This window comes from Coenobita brevimanus, chromosome 117 (assembly GCF_032717465.1).
Source record: "Coenobita brevimanus isolate Jiangsu-jjx chromosome 117, ASM3271746v2, whole genome shotgun sequence".
NCBI lineage: Eukaryota > Metazoa > Arthropoda > Malacostraca > Decapoda > Coenobitidae > Coenobita > Coenobita brevimanus.
The window spans coordinates 5949445-5965093 of record NC_137070.1 but is presented as its reverse complement, the minus strand read 5'-3'; the positions used below and the strand labels follow the sequence as shown (position 1 = coordinate 5965093).

At 43.0% G+C, this 15649-nt stretch overlaps 1 non-coding gene across 1 annotated transcript; it reads left to right on the top strand.

Annotated features, from left to right (window-relative positions):
* Positions 1-15215: 15215 nt before the first annotated feature.
* LOC145389505 (5S ribosomal RNA) lies at positions 15216-15334 on the top strand. Its single transcript, XR_013895477.1, has one exon. It is a non-coding gene; the product is annotated as a 5S ribosomal RNA (ribosomal RNA).
* The last annotated feature ends 315 nt before the right edge of the window (positions 15335-15649 follow it).

Sequence of the window (15649 nt, the reverse complement as noted above, 5' to 3'; positions counted from 1 at the left end):
AAGCCAAGGGCCTTATACTATATCTGGACAGAGAGAGAGAGAGAGAGAGAGAGAGAGAGAGAGAGAGATAGGAGGGGAGGGGAGAAGAGATTGATGGAGGGAGAATCAGGTGTACAGCCCTTTACAGCGTATTCATGGCTTCTGTTCCAGTGATAGGTGCTAAGTGTTTCGAAGCAAGGGGTGCCGATAAATATTTCAGTGGGTGCACGCCAATGAATTCACTACAACATTATCAGCAGCAGCGACATAGTCTTTTCCTTCCTTGAAATTTGTGTTAATATGCAAGTTGCGAGTTGGGAAGAATATTTAGTGTGAAAGCCTTGCCATAACGAGCTTTATTTAAAACTCCAGAAAATCCTAGTAATTTCTCCTGCACTACGCATGGTGCAGTGACAAATCTCACACAAACATTCAGTTGTTCCTGTCCAGACACATCCATCGTTTCATGATAATAACATAAATGTACATATTTTGCCTCTTTTTCTGCAGCTCGACAAATTTAAATGTAAATAAATAAATACTTAAAATAACTAAATACTTAGTTGGAGAGCGTCTACAAAAGTTGTCAAGAGGTGTAGCACAGCTCAAAAGTTCCTTTAGTTTGGCAGATCAAGCTTGGTTACGAGCCTTGTAGTACGTTACATCGTTCTCTCACCTTTATTATCGTCAATCATCTGGGAAACGCGTACACTTGGCTGCCTAACTAAGGTTGCTCTCTCCTCTCCAGATTTAACTGTAATAATTCTCGTCCAGTGCCAAGTGAATCTAGTACTCTATCATGTAAGGTGTTCCTCGGATTCCCTCATGAATACTTTGGCATCTAATGGCTGCATGGAGGGCCGCTGAGCGTGATATCATTTCCTTATGCTCCTAGTTATGGCCCAAGTACAGTGTTTCTGTATCCCATGGTACACTGTGGTCCTGGTATTCCCTCCAAGGTTGACATGACACTCCACAGCCTCTCAGTGTCAAGATGTGTGCTGCCAGACATATGTTGCAGTGTCCTCAAGTGCTCTAGTAACGCCATGGGGGAAAAAACACACACACTAAAGCCAGTTTTATTTATTACGTGTTTCAACTGTATACCGGCCAGATTTTGTAAACATAGTGAAACTTTAAATACTGAAAATGGTTACGCTTCACAATAATCAACATTACATGACTTTATGACGTCACATTATATTTCAGAAAAAAGAAATAATAATTGATAATGGAGGGGGCAATGCTTTTAGCGAGGGCATGTGACGTACCTGATGGTGAATTACAAAAGTTTGTTCACTGAGCTTAAGTATCTGTGACCTTGAAGCGTTCCTTTGAAAACTGCTGAGTGCTTTATGTTCAACCAGGTTATGAAGACAGACTGTCAAATATATATATATATATATATATATATATATATATATATATATATATATATATATATATATATATATATATATATATATATATAAACAGGTTAACCTCTTGGCTGATACTCAATCCTTCCACCAGGTTTGGCCCAAATCAGATCAAAACTATTTTTTTGTTGACACAGAAATACAGCTTTGCCCTTGCCCTTGTTACCTTGCGTTTTGATTAATTGTTATAAAATGGAATCCCTTCATTCTTGTTGTATCCCCAACCCTTCCACTAACTGCTATAAATTGAATAAAAACTTATTTGACAACGTTTGGTCAGACTTTAACCCATTTCTGTGGCTTTGACCTTTTACTTATTGTTCTATAAAACATTGGGTTTACTCCTTGGCTGGCCGTCAGTCCTCCCACCAAGTTTGGTTATAATCGGTCGAAAACTAAGTTATTTTGTTCACACACACACACACACACACACACACACACACACACACACACACACACACACACACTGAATAAAACGCAATACCTGCTCTCGCTTCGTGAGCTCGGGTATAATAAGAGACATCACCTTACTGAAGGAAATAAATGATGATGATTATTAAGCAGAGAAGACATTATATGACAGCAGAAAATGTAAACAACAAAGCAAATGAAGGTAAATGGGCAAGAAAGAGAAAGCTGAGTGGGTACAAGAAAATAAGAGTAAAGGGAAGGTTGAAAGATCTGTTGACAATAAAAAGAGTAGGTAAGGATGGCGTGACAGTGTAATCGCTGAAAGATACTGAATAACATGAAACAAAAAGACGAGGCAGAAAACTAGGAAACGAAATGAACACGATAAAGAACTCATCCATCCATCCATCATCCAATCCTACATTGCCCCATGAAGAGCGTAGAAGCCCGGGACTAGGCAGTTGGTCCCGACATTTAAGATGAGAGTGTCCAGCCTGACTCATCCCTGAGTGGCCTTACGTGAGTAGTAAACCCCAACCACCTCTTGGATATAAACCTTCACCGGCTCAATCCGACTTGGGAGCAATAATTACCCACTAAAGCACCAGGCGTCAAAATTGGTTATATGGTTACCACCCAGCGTAGTAAATGGTTCCTGGTGTACAGGAAACTATTTGTCTTGTCACTCAGTGTAGAGTCACCCACAGGCAGAAGAGGAATAAGGAAAGATTTACTAACTAGTTCTGTTAAAGACTTTGGAGACATACATGGTCAGATATCAGTGACAAACAAGAAAGAAAATGTTCCGTTTCACATACTTAACACCAGAGGCTAAAAAGTGGCAACGAAAAATGTTACAGTAGAATGTACACTACATGTTCATTTTCAGTGTACACATTGTGCTTCTTCGTATTATAGATAGTTATTCCAGATAACTATCCACATGGTCGGAACAACTCTAGTATTATTGCACCTGATACCACACAATGTTACATCACTTAGGCACTTACCCTTCAGTACCCCAATACAAGAATTTAACACCATTCACATGCTAAACACTCCATTCATTTTTTTTCTTATTTAATTGCAGTACTCGTTTCCTTATCCATAAATAGCATATAATACTTTACAGTTCTTTTCACAAGTTACAGCCATATTGTGTCATTACAAATATATCTTTTCACAAGTTACAGCCATATTGTGTCATTACAAATATATCTTTTCACAAGTTACAGCCATATTGTGTCATTACAAATATATCTTTTCACAAGTTACAGCCATATTGTGTCATTACAAATATATCTTTTCACAAGTTACAGCCATATTGTGTCATTACAAATATATCTTTTCACAAGTTACAGCCATATTGTCATTACAAATATATCTTTTCACAAGTTACAGCCATATTGTCATTACAAATATATGGTGCACTGTGCACATAACCAGTGTTACTCGTAAAGCATCCTGTTCATCACTCACAAGACCCTCTGATATATTCCTTAAATTTTTTGTGGTATTACCAAATACCTTTCCCACAACACGCCAGACTTTTTCCAGCTAATGCCAGACAGTCTGTGTATCAGTCAGCTGGACATCAGGACCACCTCTCACATGAAAGGAGGAGAGGCGTTCTCCATAGTAACCACCTCCCCGTTGTGGGGGATGTGGGAAGAACGAGAAAGACAAGCAAGGGACAAGACACCCAGCATAGAACAACTTTGGCTGAGATTACTCACTCAGTTCACTCTCGGTAGGCCGCGTCTGCGTTTATTTACACCTCAGAGCAATCAGTGAGGGGGACGCTCCAGAAGTGACTAAGCAAAGGTAATCTTAGTAAACAGGTATAGAATCTTGTATCGGTACACATTGGAGGAAAAGGAATAGTAGCTAACCTAGCTAAACAATTACTAGAAGGAAAAAAAAGCCAATGCCGGAGGGGCGGTCCTACAACTGGAGGAGAGAGCACACGTGCATAGCCTCTGCGACGATGTATACAAGTACGAGAATACAATGCTTACATTCAGTGCCTTAAGTATGTCCCACAGTCCAACGACAAGGACGTCATACATTCAGGCTATGAGAATAAACACAAACTATGCCTACCGAGGTTTACCGCAGGTAACAGGATGTGGCCAGTGTATAAAATCCCCAGTTCTGATTAGTGTTATCACATACTGCAATTTGAGCAGATTTAAGGCACTTACGTTCAACTGTATTACCTTCATGTATTGCAAACTCTGCCTCATCCATAACACGCCATGTCCAGTATCTAGTCTTCGCATGGTTCACATCGTGTCATTAAAAAAAAAAAAAACTTCAAGTATTCTTGCATGCGTCAGACTTGATAACCTAATGGCGGCTCGCCCCATTGCTCGATCTCTGTCAGCCTCCCTGTTTAGTTCCATGTCCTTGAGGTTACACTGATGACCTTGTCCCAGGTCTTCAGTTTTCCTCTTGCAACCCTACCTTGACGTTCACATTTCTCACTTTTTACGCCCAATTATCATCCTCCATCCTCTCCACGTAACCAAACCATCCTTATCTACCCCATCCCATCACAAAACCAATACACTGCAGTCCTATACTTTCTCTCCACTCTTCAGTTGCAAACGTAGCCCTCCTAGGCTTCACAATCAAGGATGTACTGGACATCCATCTAATCAATGTCCTTTCTGTACACTTGAGTCTACGCATATCCTCTTCGATTACTGCCCAGGTATAACTACTCGACAGCAATAAACTCTTAACACATATCACATACAAAGATCCTTTAGCACGGATAGAGAGCCCTATCAGTGACAGGAGATTGAAACGCTTCCTCTACTTCGTCCAACCACTTCTTACAATAGCCACAGAGCTACAACCCCACCTCCAGCACATAATATGTCCCCCAGATAACAGCCTCTTCCATACACTCAAGATTCACCAGCGAGATAAATCCTCACACAGGACAATCTCTACATGCCTTCCCCAACACACCGCACTTCACGAAATCATTATCTCAAAGATTTCCTCCCTTATGGACGCATTTACCACAAATACTTAAAAGATAGAGTTACTTCCCCCTGTCTTGTGGCAAATCGCACATGGTTCGACTCACTGTGCTTTGGCACTACCGCCACTGGGCCTAGATATCATCACTTTCGTTTTATCCGCTTTTTTCTTAAACCCTTGTGCCCCATTTTGTCACGCCATTCCCGAAATCTTTGCTCCACCTTCCTTTCATTCTCTGCAGTCATCATCAAGTCATCAGCATACAATATCTCCCTTGGGGGTCCATATCTCAAGTCACGTGAGAGATCTAGCGCCATTAAATTCAATAAGGGACTCAAGACTGACCCTTGATGCACGCCATTGTTCAAGGAAAACTCATCATGGAAATCTGCATTCACTCCCAGTTGTGTGAGGACACCCACACACACATATAGGCATAACCACTCTAACCAGCCACTCCTCGACCCCAAGCTTTCTCATTGCCCAGTGCACCATCTCCTGAGGTACTCTGTGAAAGGCCTTGTCCAGATCAACAAAAAAACAAATTACAGCTCCTTTTCATTAGTAGTCTTTTTCCCTGACATAAACCCAAACTGCATCTCATCAACATTCACTCTTGCTCATCAATATAATATTCACGCTGCCTAATCACACCTATCGGACTCTCCATTATCTTCATTATCTGGTCCAAAAATTATATCCTTAATAACTTCATCCCTCCAGGGCATCACCCTTTCCCTTGTACACTATACAATCACAGTCATCAGCCAGTCATCTCGGAGAACACACTCATTAATAATACTATTTGTCAAATCAGTAACTAAACTCATTCCTGCATATCCTGAGGCCTTCAGCACTTCAGTAGTCAACCCAGACACACCTGCCGCCATCTTCAGCTGAATTCTGTCTATTGCCCTGCTGACAACAGCAGCATCAAAGGCCATTGGCCATACACTGACTCCCAGCCTTACCTATTCCAGGCAGACTCCTCATCCAGCAATCAGTTACAATATTCTCTCCAGATGTCTTTAATATCCTCACTGTCACTACCTTCCTTGTTGAGATTAAACAAATTCACTTCATATTTACATTCTTCAGTCTCTTGTTCAACCCTCTAAAAGTCTCCTCTACATATTTTTCACACTTTACATAAGGAACTTTGTACACACTTGCTTCAGTCGTGCTCTTTACGTGCTTGTTATTCTTTCTCACGAAGCTTCCCTCTGGCATAGTTCCTGCTCTGTACCCTGTATTCCTTCCATTGTTATACAGGAGGAAACATTTATCTGCTACATAATATTTGTGTAGTAACATTCTTTTCTCCGGCTCTTGTGTCTGTTCTCATACTTATATTAGAGACTGTTTCTGTCTTCCTCATCGAACTTTACATATACGAGTCGATTCTTCTTATTTTTATTTTTTATTAAACTTATCTTTTGATTTTTCCACATACACTAATGCCATAACACGTGACATATTTCACAAGGTACTGTTATATACATCATTGAAAATATTCGATCCACACATCCCCAGCCACTCCTAAAGCCACCATGTTCGTCACTCACCAGGCCTTCTGATATAGTCCTTGCCTCCTTCATGACCATTTTTCCATACACCCTTCCTACACCACTGAACAAACTTATACCACGATCATTTCTGCAGCTACTTCAATGATTTTCGTTTCCTTATAAGGGTACAATTACAACATTTATTTCTTCACCTGGTACAATTGTTCACTTCAAAGTGTATTTTTTTCCAGCACACACTTTATTTCTCACTCTCCACTCCATTAACCCGCCCCGTCCCGGCCACTTTTCGACCACTGGTACCCCCCAATCCCAGGCAATTTTCGACCTTTTTTTTTTTTTTGCTTAAACTTTCGCTTTTGGTCAGAAACAATGGCCGGTGGCAAAGAAAGTGGTCCCTGGGGTCCCTAATTAGCTTAACCAGGTATGCCTTGGTCCCACCTGGCCCCGTGTTCTCCCTAGGCGGTCTGAGCCTCAAACGTTTTCTATGGTATTATAAGTTTGGGAAACCAATGAAAGTAAGTAGAAATGAATTTATTACAAACATAAAAACATGTGATAAAAGAGTATAATGGATTTTATACAAAAATAGAGCAGAAATAACCATTGTACCATCGTGAGAAACGAGCAAAATCGGCCAACTTGGTTCCCATGAATCGCTAACATTCTAAAATCATAATACATATAATTTTTTTTACTTACATAATACTTCTACAATAACATTATACCATTTTACATTATATTGACCTGTTTTTACGTATTCACAGGCCTTTTGATAACATTTAGCGTAATGCTAGCGCTAATTTACGTAGTGAGTGAACTCGCTGTGACTGATGTTTCAACTCGTATTGTGCTTTTTCTACTAACATAATACTTTTCTAATATTATTATACACTTTTCAACTTTATAGAACTGTTTTGAGATTATTTCAGGCCTTACGTAAATATATAGCGTAATAATAGCGCATAATAACACACACGGTGAAGTCGCTATGACAACTAATTCAACTTACAACCTATTTTTGTACTTATATAATAATTCTACACTAACATTGCACATGTAAACACTTGATATAATTGATATTACATCATTTCTGAACGTACGATGGAACTGAGCGTCATATTTGCGCGTACTTACACAGGGAGTGTTATCGCGATATCATTTGTTTCATCTTACACAAGTAATCAACTTATAAAATACCTTACTACTAACATTACAACATCATCCACTGTATATAATTCCTATCACATACTTACTGACCAGAATGTGGGTGTACTCGTGACATCAATTATTATAACTTACAGTAATGTTCAACTTATACGTTTTATTCATGCTAACATTACACCCGTTTCCACTTTATTTCCTTGCTATCACATATTTACTGACCAGATTTACACAGTGGGTGTAGTTTTGATAACAATTCTTTCCACTTACACTAATTCTCATCTTATACATTACTTTTCTGAAAAAATAACACCCGTTTCAACTTTATATTTGACTTAGCACCTACTGACTGGCCTTACCATTATCATGAGCGTCATTTCGCCTTCCCACACAGTTTCAGAAGTGTACGAGATTATGGTATTCCTTGAAACAAGGCTGAAGGCACAACGCAACATTGCACTCGACACACTCGTATCTTGTGTCTTTTCTCTGCGTTGATGGTCTGACTGTCGAGTGCTTACATACATGGCAGCGACGCTGGGGTTTACGACGGTTTGGTTCGGAAGGGATTGCGCTGGGGTAGTGGCGGGCTGCAAGACGTAGGGGAGTCTGAGCAGCACGGGGGGCGCGGGGGCGGTGTGTGGGTCTGTCCTGGGCATGCTTGGCGATTATTTCACGTGCCAGCTCCCTCACAAACCCCTCAAAGGTCTCGGATACTCCGGTGGTCATTGCGTGCAGGTAGTGGGCGTTCAGGACCGTGATGTCGAGCAAGTGGAAAAAGAGTTTCTTGTACCACTTCATCGTTGTCCTGGCACAGTCAACACTTGAAATCATCGAGTCTGACTGATCAACTTGCCTCATGTTCAGATTATAGGCAAGTACAGACTCTGGTTTCCATACGTTGCGCCTCCTCTCGCTACGGTGATCCACGGAGTCTGTGCGGTGCATCAGGGGGCTGTGAACAGTTGATAGGAGGCAAACTTCCCTGTTGTGGTTCCACAGGGTTGCAAGGATGTTATTGGCCTGGAAGAAAACCACCTCATTCTTGTCAAGTTTCCTCCCTGTCTTGACCATATGGCGACGGTTTCTCTTGACTGTACCACAGACTCCGGTGTCGTGTTGGTGGAGGAACCTAGCGAGAAAAGGGCTAGTGTACCAGTTGTCCAGGTACAAAACATGACCACGATGAAGGTACTCTTCTATCATTGTCTTCACCACGGCCCCAGAGAGTCCTATACTCCGATCTTCTATTATATCTGTCTGTGCGCCCGTGTACAAGACTATGTCTTGCACATAACCAGTCTTACAGTCACACAAAACAAAGATCTTGAACCCAAAACGGTGTCTCTTGCTGGGTATATACTGCCTAAAGGAAATATTGCCTCTCCACAACACAAGACTCTCGTCTATGACGAGGTCTCTGTAGGGATAAAATGAGGAGCGGAACATTTCCCGTAAATGATCAAATACCAGCCTAATTCTCCTCATTTTATCGGTGTTATTTGCATTGGCTGGATCATCTGCATCAAAAAAGTGGAGGCGGCCGAGAATAAACTGAAATCTATTACGACCCATCACCTTTCCAAAGAAAGGTGTTAGGATGATTGGGTCCATTGTCCAGTAGGCAGGAATTTGATTTTTCCTCACCACACCCATCAAGATTACCAGGGCAAAAAATAGGAACATCTCTGATATAGTCGCGGGAAAGTCATACTGTTCTGCATGCTTGCTTGTGGTTCCTAGGCGTTCACTTTCAAGGCGCTGGGATTGTGAAAATATATTTGTCTGTTCTACTATGCGCCCAACAAACGCCTCATCAAAAAACAAGTTGAAGAAATCTAAATGTGACGACCCAGCATTTACACCTGGAGCCGTGCAACCTGACCGCCACTCCTCAGTGAACTGGTGAATGATGGGAGTAAAATTACTCCCATCCTCCCAGTTCCACGTGACACCACCGTCTCCAGCCACGTCACCATCGTCCCCTTCGTCAGGGTGGGGAGGTGAGGGTGGTGGGGGAGGTTGGGGAGGTGGAGAGCGGCGCCTCTCATCACTCGCACTTCTCTTCCCTCTCCCTTTTCCTTTGCCCTTTCCCTTCCCTTTCTTTCCTTTCCCCACATCCTGGGGCTGTGGGGAGGAAGTTTGTGAATATTCAGGGGCGAAAGAAGTGCTGGGGAGTGACTCAACCTCCTCTCCCCTAGGCCTACGAGCACCACGTGCTCGTGCTGCCTCCCTCACACCACTGGCCCCTTCACCCCGCACTACCCCCACACCACTCTCACTTTCACCCCGCGCTGCCGCCACAACACTTTCCCTTTCTCCCAGCAATCCCACCACACCACTTGCTACTTCCCCAGACAAAGTACTTGAACCATACCTTAGGTGTCGTCTCGCCCCACCTTCTGATCCACGTGGTGATATTTTCTCCTTTCCCAACCACTCGGCGATATCACGTCCTAGCCCTCCGTCATCCTCATCGTCCTCATCCTCGTCCTGATCAGAATCGTGATGGAGATATAGCTGTGCACGTGGCTGGGGAGCAGGCTGGCCTTCCCTTGCCTTACGGTATGTCACATACCGCGTTTTTCGGGGCGAAGGGACCTCCTCATCACTGCTACTTATTTCTTCCTCTGGCTGGACGTAATCGCGATCCACCACATCATCATCGAGTGGAGAATCACTGTCTCCAGTGAAGGCTTCCAGGACGGATGCAATTTGCTCATCTGAGAGACCTTTCCGTGCCATGTCTGACCTGGGTCACTGCTGGCAGGTGAGTGACCGAGACAAGGGCGAGCGCGGGTCACGCGGGGTCTAGGATGCTGCCCGCCTTGCGGCAGGTAGGGGAGGCTTGGGTACCCGGGCGAAACGAAAATCTCCCGCGAATTTTGAAAATTGTGGAAATTATGAACCTTGCAATTGCAGGACGTTGAAGTACGTCCTCGGGACTGGCTGTGACAAAACGTGAGGACGTGGAAGTACGTCCTCGGGACGGCGCGGGTTAATAGTTTCATGCACACACGTTTTGTCCTATTCCAAACTTTCTGTTCTTATTTGAGTGGCATTTTTCCAGCACCACATCCCACTGAGCAAACCACCAAATACAACCCTGTTTAATACCGCTGTGGTCTCATCACACCCATTTATCAGGTGCCAGTTTTTTTTTCTCCCTCTGCTCCCTCCTTCACTTCTGTTTCTTAGTACTCATGTATGGGAAGAGCAGCCTCGGACTGCACAGCATGTTGGTAGCCTTGCTCAAGACAGGCGTGGAAGTTTAGCACTGAACATAAGGTTTTTCATCAGGATTCAGACATCGAACTGTTTCTCCTTAGTGTGTCAACAGAACAGCATATGGTTTGATAATAACAAGTATGAAGTTCCACAAAGGGGACCCACCAAAGCTTAACGTGATTTTGCTAATGATTATGTGGTTTGCATCATGGCACAACCTCTTCTTTATAACTCAGACTGTGGTTTGAAACACCAAAGAATCATGTAATGCTTGTGAAGTATTTGTCCTAAATACTATGATCGCGTTCTGGGATAGATAAAACTCAACATGTCTGGTGGAATCACTTATTAAAGTACTGTATTAACACCCGCTTATAACACACAATAACTGATATTGTTGGTCAAAGCAGTTCTCCCGCAACACTGAGGATAGTAGTTTATAGTACTATTACAAAACCGTTGTTCTATTTATCTATCTATAGCCAGACGCCCTAATCTCGTAAGGGATGGCCACACACAAATCGCCCCCATTTCGTCCTGTCCCCTGCCATTTCGATGCCCTCCCCCCAGCTTGCATTCCCCTCTCTCATGTACCTCTCCACTCCATCCCTCCACCTCATCTTCGGTCTCCCCCTCCCTCTCCCCCCACCACCTCACTCACATCCACTTTCCTCATTCGTTTCTCGCTCTCAATCCTCTCCACATGGCCAAACCACCTCAGCTGTATTTCTCCTAAAGCTTTCTGTCACATCCACATCCACACCACAACTTTCCTTCCTCATTTGTCAGTCTGTCTCTCCATTAATTCCACAGGCTCCTCTCAAATAGCTCATTTCCAATGCTCTCACTCTTGACTTGTGTCCTTCCAACAGGGAACAAGCTTTGCATTCATACATTAGAGTGCGTGTCACAGTAATATCATGCAGCAACTTTTTCACTTCCATGCTCACTTCCCTGTTTCTTATCACTGCTTTCAAGGAACCAGCAACCTTTCTTCCTTGTTGTACCCTTTCAAGCACTTCACCTGCTAAACTTCCATTCTTACTCATCACACTACCCAACTACTTAAGTGCGCTCACATTTCCATTTCCTCCTCATCCAGCCTCGCTGTGCATTCATTGACTTCATTTCTCTCATATACCATAACTTTACCCTTCCTTACATTCACCTTTAGATTCCGTTTCTTACATACTTTCCCAAACTCACTCACCAAGCCTTGTAGTTCCCCTTCATCTTCTCTTAACAATACAGTATCGTCTGCAGACAACAGAACAGCAGGTTTCCACACACTACCCTTTCTCATTAGGGCCGCTCCAACATCCACTACCCTACCTTGTATCTCCTTTATACCTTCATCCATATACTAACTGGACAGCCATGGATTGTTAATATTGCGAACAAATATGAAATAGTTTTGCTGAATAATCATTTTAGTACGAATTAGTGCCAAAAATATAAATGTAAAGAACAGCATTGTCACATGCATGTATAATCGTCACTGTCACCTTTGTGGAGGCATTTCCCATTTAGGCACCAAACACATCGAGGTGTCAGCTGAGTGGAATTTCCGACATCTGGCGGTCATTGGTGTAAGGATCGTATTATGACAGAGTGTACACTGAAGATGCTTCTATTCGACTACATAAATCTCAGCAGAACTCCTAACGAGCTTGATTTTCAATTTAAAAAAAAAAAACTACATTGTACTTCAACCACATTTGCTATTTTTCCACTATGTTATCTGACTTTTGTGTAACGTTCCTTTGTCATGTTACTATGCAGTGCAAAATATATATCAACGCAATATAGTTTCTGCAACACGTTCAGGGTGCCGAGCGTTGTTTAGAACCGTGACGGAAAACAGTGAGTTTCCTGTTCATCGAGAGAGAGATGGGTGAAGGTGGAGATCGGGGTGAGGAAAATGTAGGAGGGATGGGGGTTCGAGGCTATGTCAGAACGGCAGATGATTTGGGGTGTCCTGGTCGCAGCAGCCACAAGACCTGAACAGTTTCTGTGGCTCGAGACTGTACACAAGGAAAAAAACGTATTGGTGCACAGGGTGTTCGATGCTTACCTATACATACCTGGATGGCCAGGCACTATGCTAGGTCGGCCACAAATATTTCAGTGACTTTCGTTCTTTGAGTCTTAATGTTTCACGCATATTGTGGACCGATAGCATTCCTTTACCTTGTGTACCTGTGATTTACTTCAAAATTTTCATATCAACACTTTATGTTGAACAAACAGTTCGTCCACCTTAACTTGGCAGACATTTCGTAAAGTTTTGTCTTGGGTGGAGCTTAGTACCAGAGCAAAACAGTATTATGTATGGACCTTGCTTCCACATATTAGTGATGCTACCTACCCTGTCACAGCTTACTGACAGAATACAGTAAACCATAACTAAACCTCTGCATCCATTCCACATTTTTTCTCACAACTAGCACATATTCTGTATTAACCTTTTTTTCCTAAGTAGCACCATATGCTGTATTAACATTTTTTCGATACTAGCACCATATCCTGTTTTTTTTGTGTGTGTGTGTGTGTGTGCGTGTGTGTCAGCCAATTACAGCGTTATTTATTCAGTCTTTAAGTGCACGAGAAGTTTCAGAGGCGTGGAAGACATCAATCGTAGTACACAATTTTACAAAGGGTGATAAATCAGTTGCGTCAAATTATACTCCGATAACTGACATCAATAGTTAGTTAACCCTTTAACCGCGGGTGTCATTCCAGAATGACGTTGCAAAAACTGGACCAAACCGCGGGTGTCATTCTCGAATGTTTGTGAATATTTTGAATACCCCGCGTTTTTTCCGTGCGCCAATTGTTTCAAGGGAGAGTAGCTATTAAGTTCTTTCACTCCAGCCGACCCCCACCTCCCTCTTCCCCCCCTGGGGCCCCACCTCCCACCCCCTGGGCCCCCCACCCCACCCCTGACCAAGCGCGCATCAGTATCTGTCCAGCTGTGTGAGTGACAACACATGTTGATGTGGCAGTGAAGTGCAGGCAATTACAGTGCCTTTTACCTGTCTCAGTGAACACAGAGTGGGTGTTTATCGTATGTGCAGTGTTCATATATGTTTATAGTATTATTATCAGAATGTGATTGGCATTTGGTAATGGTGTGTGAGCGAAAAATAGTGATTACAACACCGCTGATGTGGCAGTGAAGTGCAGGCAATTACAGTGCCTTTTACCTGCCTCAGTGAACACAGAGTGGGTGTTTATCGTATGTGCAGTGTTCATATATGTTTATAGTATTATTATCAGAATGAGGTTGGCATTTGGTAATGGTGTGTGAGCGAAAAATAGTGATTACAACACCTCTGATGTGGCAGTGAAGTGCAGGTAATTACAGTGCCTTTTACCTGCCTCAGTGAACACAGAGTGGGTGTTTATCGTATGTGCAGTGTTCATATATGTTTATAGTATTATTATCAGAATGAGGTTGGCATTTGGTAATGGTGTATGAGCGAAGGTAATGATGTGTGAGCGAAAAATAGTGATTTTACACCCCTCACTTCTAACGGCACTGCCCGTCCTGTGAAAGTCAACAAAGTCATGAAACCTACATCAATGGAAAGCTGAAGGTTAGTACTTTCTAATGGTACCTTATTTTTTTCTCTAGCTTTATTCTGTGCAGAGTTATTAAGGTTTAAAGGTTTGTTTACATTTGGCTGAAACCCCCGCGGGAGAGGACAGTCAGACCAAAACAATACCCGCGGTTAAAGGGTTAAACAAGTGCTCGTGGGCCCTTCGGGCCCTCTCGCACCTGCTCCTGCGGAGGGCTCTCGCACTGTGCACCTGCTTGCTCGTGCTTTGCACTCGTTTCCTCGTGCATCTCACTCGTTTCCTCGCGCTTCGCGTGCGCGTTGTGATCATTTCAGATAATCTGAGCCACGTTTATGTGCTGTTCTAGTCTAACGTTTCACTTAGATTTTTTGCAGCTAACCAATTGATCGTGTTATTTGCAGCTTCGGGAATGGAACCCAAGTTGTCTGCACGCAAGTCCGAGATATTAACCACTCGGCCACAGCAACCGACAGGGAGCCAGGAGCGGCATTTTTTGGTCAAAATTTGATCGCTCATTAAATAGAGTAAAAGTTTTTCAATCGGGATGGGACCAAGTTCTTTCTCATCAGCGAATTTTTTGCGATTTTTGTGCCAATTTTGGTGTGATTTGAATGTGTAGTTTCGGCTGCCCAAAATACACACGCACACAGACACGCAGCTACTGCTATAGTATATTATAAGCTATCAAAAACTCTACGGTGAATGCAACCTTAATTTCACGCACCCACACAGTGAGTGGCATTTTTTGGTCAAACTTTGATCGCTCATTAAATATAGTAAAAGTCTTTCAATCCTGATGGAACCAAGTTTTTTCACATCAGCGAATTTTTTGCGATTTTTGTGCCAATTTTGGTGCGATTTGAACATGTAGTTTCGGCTGCCCAAAATATATATATATATATATATATATGGAGCCAACTGCCATACCACGTTGAGAACACCGCTTCCCGTCCGATCAGCGATGTTAAGCAACGTTGGGTCTGGTTAGTACTTGGATGGGTGACCGCCTGGGAACACCAGATGCTGTTGGCATCCCTACGTGTCAAGTGGGGTTGGTGGAGGATTAGTGCCCCTCCCTGTAAAACAATTAACTCTAAGCCCTTGGCCACCCCGTTTGGGATACATGGCGTCTGGCAATGGATGGATGGATGGAGCCTCTGTTGTACAGTGGTAGAGTGTGCGTTTTGTACACGGGTGAACCAGGGTTCACGCCCCGCCAGGATAATAAACTTTGGGAGTGTTCACCCGGCCATGTACTGCATTGGCGGACACAAGGGGTGCTGTGGTTGAACCAGTGTCGCTTACTATAAAGTATGCTTGCACCCAGTCGGCTTCCGCGGACCGATT